This window comes from Orcinus orca, chromosome 8 (assembly GCF_937001465.1).
Source record: "Orcinus orca chromosome 8, mOrcOrc1.1, whole genome shotgun sequence".
In the NCBI taxonomy this organism is placed as follows: Eukaryota; Metazoa; Chordata; class Mammalia; order Artiodactyla; family Delphinidae; genus Orcinus; species Orcinus orca.
Genome location: NC_064566.1, coordinates 78,696,012 through 78,702,792, shown reverse-complemented (window position 1 = coordinate 78,702,792; position 6,781 = coordinate 78,696,012).

The following is a 6,781-nucleotide window of genomic DNA, read 5'->3' as shown; positions in this document are numbered from 1 at the left end:
CTTGAGTTTAGTTCAGAATGCCACAGTGTGTTCATTCTGACAAGTCTGTCCCTGCCACACTTGCACTGTCTTCGTAACCTCAGAGAGCATCCTTCGTTTTTGACTTGTTCAAAGAACCATCCCAACAAGTACCTAAAAAACATATGTTTGGTCTCACGGTAAAAGATTGAACTGGGGTGGCTTCTACTTAATGTTGCATTAAGAAGTATGCAGGGGAGGGAGGGAGACGCAACAGGGAAGACATATGGGAACATATGTTTATGTATGACTGATTCACTTTGTTATAAAGCAGAAACTAACACACCATTGTAAAGCAATTATACCCCAATAAAGATGTTAAAAAAAATAAAAAAAAAAAAAAAAAAAAGAAGTATGCAGATCAAGAGGAAGTTTTCAAACAACCTAAAACTGTTACCGATCAAGAATTCAGTGAAATTTGTTCAGGAAAATTCTGGAGATTAAGAAGGAAGGTAAAGTGTGCATTTTACTTGGGGCAACTGCATGTGACTGAGGTGTCAGGGTCCCAGTCCTCAGGAACTGCCAGGTGGCCTCGTCACTATAGGGAAAAGAGCTCTTGGGAGCCTCCACCTGTGCTTTTTTCCTCCAAGAGGAGTGTTCTGACAGCTCAAGCTTCTTCTCTGAGGAAAAGACTGCCTCTTGCCTCTGTTGCTTCTGATTGCCCTCTGTCCTCATGGATTATGCCTCTGACTTCAATATTAAGATCAACCCCTGCTACACACAAGCAGTTCTTACTCCTCCACGGCTTAAAATTTTAAAAATTGCCTCACACACGTGGAAGCAACCTCTGTCCATTGACAGAGGAATAGATAAAGAAGATGTGGTACATATATACAGTGGAATATTACTCAGCCATAAAAAAGAATGAAATAATGCCATTTGCAGCCACATGGATGGACCTAGAGATTATCATACTAAGTGAAGTAAGTCACACAGAGAAAGACAAATATCATATGATATCACTTATATGTGGAATATTAAAAAATGATACAAATGAACTTATTTTCAAAACAGAAATAGACTCAGACATAGAAAAAACTTGCAGTTACCAAAGGGGAGGGGAGGAAGGGATAAATTGGGAGTTTTGGATTAAAATATACACATTACTATATGTAAAATAGATAAACAACAAGGGCCTACTGTATAGCATAGGGAACTATATGCAATACTTTGTAATAACCTATAATGGAAGAGAATGTAAAAAAAGAATATATATTTTTATATCTATATATCTATACAGCTGAACCACTTTGCTGTACACCTGAAACTAACACAACATTGTAAATCAACTATATGTATTTCAATAAAACTTTTAAAAAGAAGTGAGATTTGGATTCACATATATACACTATTGATACTATGTGTAAAATAGATAAGTAATGAGAACCTACTGTATAGCTCAGGGAACTCTACTCAGTATTCTGTGGTGACCTAAATGGGAAGGAAATCCAAAAAAAGAGGCGATATATGTACACCTACAGCAGATTCACTTTGCTGTACAGTAGAAACTAATACAGTGTAAAGCAACTATACTCCAATAAAAATTACTTTAAGAATAAGAAGTGAAAAAAAATTGCCTCATGCACACCTTCCCTCTCCATCACAATACTAGTGAATAGGGTTAGATTTGTAGAACCTTGTTAGAGAAATTTAGATTTAATGTTTCTTGAAATGAATCACTGAGGATTTTGTTCTGAGAACTTAAAAGACTTTAGGAAGATGGTCTTGTCAGCTGGATTGGAAAAGCATAGGATGTGGTGGCTGGGAATGATTGCGAGTGGGGAGAAGGGCTTAGAGTTGTACTAGCCAATAATCTAACCGTGGTGTGAGGAGATGCTCGCATGGGTCCCCCACGTATGTCTTTGTATGGAGTGATAAAAGAGGAAGTTTAATCAGGTGTTTACAATATTTATGATAGTTATTTGCAATGCACATTGGATGAGCACACTGCTAGATGCTATATAAAAAAGGAAAATTAAAATTTGATCATAAATGTGTTCTTTCAGAACTTCCTCTTTTTTGTATTCTAATCTACTCTGGGGATTACAAAGGAGAAGTTCAAGTGAAATTAAATTATTAAGTAATACGTTATTAAGGAAGTCAGGGGCTGGGGGGATTCTGGCATATAGTTGAAAACTAACTATGTTCTGGTTTTAGTGCTGCTACCAATTGATTGTGTGATTTTTGGCACAACACTTAGATCTGTAGTTTCCTCAGCTTAAAAAAAAAGTATTCAATAATACAAATTCCAAGAATCTTCTTGATCTAGAAAAGAATATGATTGTAGAAGAATAAAAAATGCTGAAGTGGGGGAAATTTTCCTTCTTTCTTCTCTTTTTCAAGCATCATGCATCATTGTTCAACCACAGTTGATTTTTCTTCAACCGTGGTTGAAGAAATATATAAGTAACATATATGTACTTATATATTATTAATCTATAGCATATGTGATCCTATTTTCAAGTGTTTTTAAGAGGAAGTAGCATATAAGTAAATAGTCACTATATGGCATTTTAACAGTAACTCAACATAAATAGAACCAACATTTAATAATAATCATTATTTCTTCATAAAAACACAAAATGATCAAAATGACATTTTCCTCTGGAAGTTGTACTGTTGCAATATTGTAAAAAAACTAAGAGATTTCCAAGGTAAGAAAGCTAAGTACAATGTTGATAATTTGAGGAAGTCCATGCATATGATACATATAGAGGACTCCTCAATTATCTGCTCTGATGGGTAGAAGCATTAGCACAGAGAACCTAAAAACAATTATGTTACATCTAACTCTGAACTAAGCTTACAAAATTATGCATAAACATGACTATATCTAGTGTCTTGAGGACTAACAATACTTCAAATTAATACCTCAAATTGAATCATGAAATTTCAATTCAGGAGACACAGGAAGTGTCCAGTTTCACCATGAACAAGTGCTTTAAAGAGAATGAAAATTATCACCTCTGCTTCCAAGCAAAGAAGTAGCTTAAAACTGACTAACCTATTTCTTCAAGTTTACTTTCTGTAGACAATTAATACTTTGATTTCAATAATACTTTTTTGGTGGATTGGAGTAAGCTTGGAATCAGAAGACCTGTATTTATATATTGGCACCTACTTTTACTAGCTATGTGACATTGAGCGAGGCCACAAATCCTTGAACTTCAATGTGATCATCTGGGACTTGAGATTAATAATAGAGTTATATCTACCTGTGTTCTTCAAATGAGTATGAATAAGACACAACAAAATGATTAACATGGAATTACTTTGTAAAGTAAGCTTATAATGATTTGATGAATTATTATAGATAAAATAAAAAAAATTGTAACAATATAAATAATTATTATATCAAACAACTTCATACTTCATGCAAACTTTCTGAACTAAACCAAATTTTTAAAATGACTCTACTTTCAAGTATAATATGATTTATCTGAAAAGACATATAAACAAGAAGACTTAGCATTCTTCCACTAACACCATGTGAGCTTGTATAAATCTCTAAAGCTCTCTGGAGTTGTTTCCTCAATTGATGAGGGATGGAGGATAGATAGTGCTGGGAGGAGTATAATTTTAAATATGGTGGTCATGGAAAGCCTCCCTGAGAAACTGACATTTTAGTAAAGACCTGAGGGAGGTTATGGAGGGAGACATGTGGGTATTTGGGGGAAAGTGCTCCAAGTAAAGGCACAATAAAACTCTGTGTTGGAAGCACGCGTTGAGTGTGAAGAACACCAAGGAGGACAGTGTGATTAATGAATGAGGCCTGAAAAGAGAAGGATAAGTTAGGTCTGAAGAAAAAAATGGTGGCCAGATCACGCAGGTCTGTTGGCCACTGTAAGGAGGATGGTGGGAAACCACTGTAGAGTTTAGGGTTCAAGGGTGACATTACCCAATCTGACCTAGCTGCTATGTTCAGAACAGACCACAGGAGGGAGGCAAGTGCTGAATCAGAGACACCAAAAGTAGAGTATTGTATTTACCCAGGAAACAGATCAAGGCCACCTGGAGGAGTTGGCCTTGGGAGAGGAATAATTAGATTATTTATACATTTTGAAGGTATAATTAACAGTGTTGATTGACAGATCGAATATGTATGAGAAAAAGAGAAAAGTCACTTGGGAAGGTGCAGTGACTCCAAGTTGCTTAAGCAACTGGAAGAAGAAGTTGACGTTAAATGAGATCGGGAAATGTACAGAAAAATCAGGTTTGGAGGAGCTGGTATCAAGAGTCCAACTTAGGATGTATTAAATTTGAGATGTCTATTAACTTTGCAAGTGAGGATGTCCAGTAGCAGTTGAATAGAATCTTAAGTTCAGGGGAAAGAACATTTGAACATCATCAACATACAGATAATATTTAAAGCCATAAGAGTGGGTGATATCACCTTGGGAATGAGTGTTGATACAGAAGAGAAGGGATCTAAGAACCAAACCCCAGTGAACCCCAGTGGAGAGATGAGAAGAGTCAACAATGGGAGCTAGAAGAAACAACCAAGGGGAATAGGAGAACTGAGAGGGAAGCTTCCAGAAGCCAAGTGAAGAAAGCATTTCAAGGAAAGCGTCATCCACAACCCAATCAAAAAATGGACAGATGATCTAAATAGGCATTTCTCCAAAGAAGACATACAGATGGACAATAGGCACTTGAAAAGATGCTCAACATCACTAATAATCAGAGAAATGCAAATAAAGACTGCAATGAGGTATCACCTCACACCAATCAGAATGGCCATCATCAAAAAGTCTACAAACAGTAAATGCTGGAGAGTGTGTGGAGAAAAGGGAACCCTCCTACACTGTTGGTAGGAATGTAAAATGGGGCAGCCACTATTGAGAACAGTACAGATGTTCTTTCAAAAACTAAAAATAGAACTACTATATGATCCAGCAATCCCACTCCTGAGCATATATTTGGAGAAAACTGTAATTCAAAGAGATACATGCACCCCAATGTTCATAGTAGCACTATTTACAATAGCCAAGACAGGGAAGCAAAATAGCCAAGACAGGGAAGCAACAAGCCAAGACAGGGAAGCAACATAAATGTCCACCAATAGATGAACGGATGAAGAAGATGTAGCATACATATATATATGAATACTACGTGGCTATAAAATGAATAAAATAGTGCCATTTGCAGGAACATGGATGGACCTAGAGATTATCATACTAAATGAAGTAAGTCAGACAAAGACAAATATCATATGATATTACTTATATGTGGAATCTAAAATATGATACAAATGAACTTATTTACAAAGCAGAACCAGACTCACAGATATAGAAAACAAACTATGGTTACCAAAGGGGAAAGCAGGGTAGGGATAAATTACAAGGATGGGATTAACATATATCTACTGTATATAAAATAAATAACTAACAAGGAACTATTGTTTAGCACAGGGAACTATATTCAATATCATGTAAAAACCTATATGGAAAAGAATATGTATATGTATAACTGAATCACTTTGCTGTGTACCAGAAACTAACCCAACACTGTAAATCAACTACACTTCAATAGAAAAAATTTTTTTCAAAACTATGAAGAAATTAATTAAGAGAAAGACTGAGAGTTTACCAATGATTTTAGCACAATGGAAGTCATTCATAATCTTGAGAAGGGCTACTTTTTGTTTATTGTGGAGACCTTTTGGAGTAGATTCAAGACAGAACTGGAAGAGAGAGAGGGGACAGAATGAGTAAAAGAAACCTCTTTCAAGGAATTCTGATACATAGGGAAGCAGAGAAACCAGGTAATAGTTGGAGATTATTTAAAGAAGGATTTAAAAAAAAAGATATTACAGTATGTTTGCATGATTTTGGTAATGGTCTGGTTGAGACAGAGAAATATTGCATAAAGAAGAGAGAGAGAGTCTAATTGCTGAAGTGAAAGGGAGTGAGACCCAGTGTACAAGTATTAGCATATAGGATCATGGTTAGTTCATTCCTAGTAGCATGAAAGAAGAGAGAATACTCATGTGCAGAGAGAATACTCATGTGCAGATAGAACACTCATGTGCACATGAATACTCATGTGCAGATAGGTTAGTTGATGTGGTGGCAGCAGGACAGAGGAGCTCACTACAGATTATTCTCGGGTACAACCAAGGACCTGAGTAGCTGAAGTTCTCTGAAAGAGAGGTCAGGATTTTGGAAATTTAATCCATGGACATTTATCATGAGTTATGACACGAGTGTTATAAAAACTTATATGACACACAGGAGTGCTGTAAAGACATATATGATACAATCTTAAAGCAATAAATAAGAGTAATAAGTAATATAATCTAATGATATGAGCATTATGTTGGGGGAGTTTTAAGGAGGACAGAAGGAAAAGGATCTGGAAGTGTCAACTAGGAGAAAGAAGGACAGACAACCTTTCTACATCTAGGTCCAGCAACAGAAGAGGTATGAGAAACAAGCCAGCTACCCCTTGAGAGCATGTATGCCCTAAATTTGTTATTGATATTTTTATCTCAACAGATATTTATTGGAATGCCAGCTACCTTCAGGTCAATAAATGAGGACTTCATAAATAAGGGCTTTAGTATCGTTTGAGCCTGCCATTTATTTTAATGTTTCACCCCATTCATATGTATTGGAATCCAGCGTGTTTTAGAGAAGATGGGCACTCACATGTCTATGTTCTAGCCAATTTCCAACTCAGAAAACAATATTGTGCTTCCCTACATATCTTCCTACTATTTCAATGGACAAAAACTGTTCTCTGCTTCCTCTCTGGCACTCAG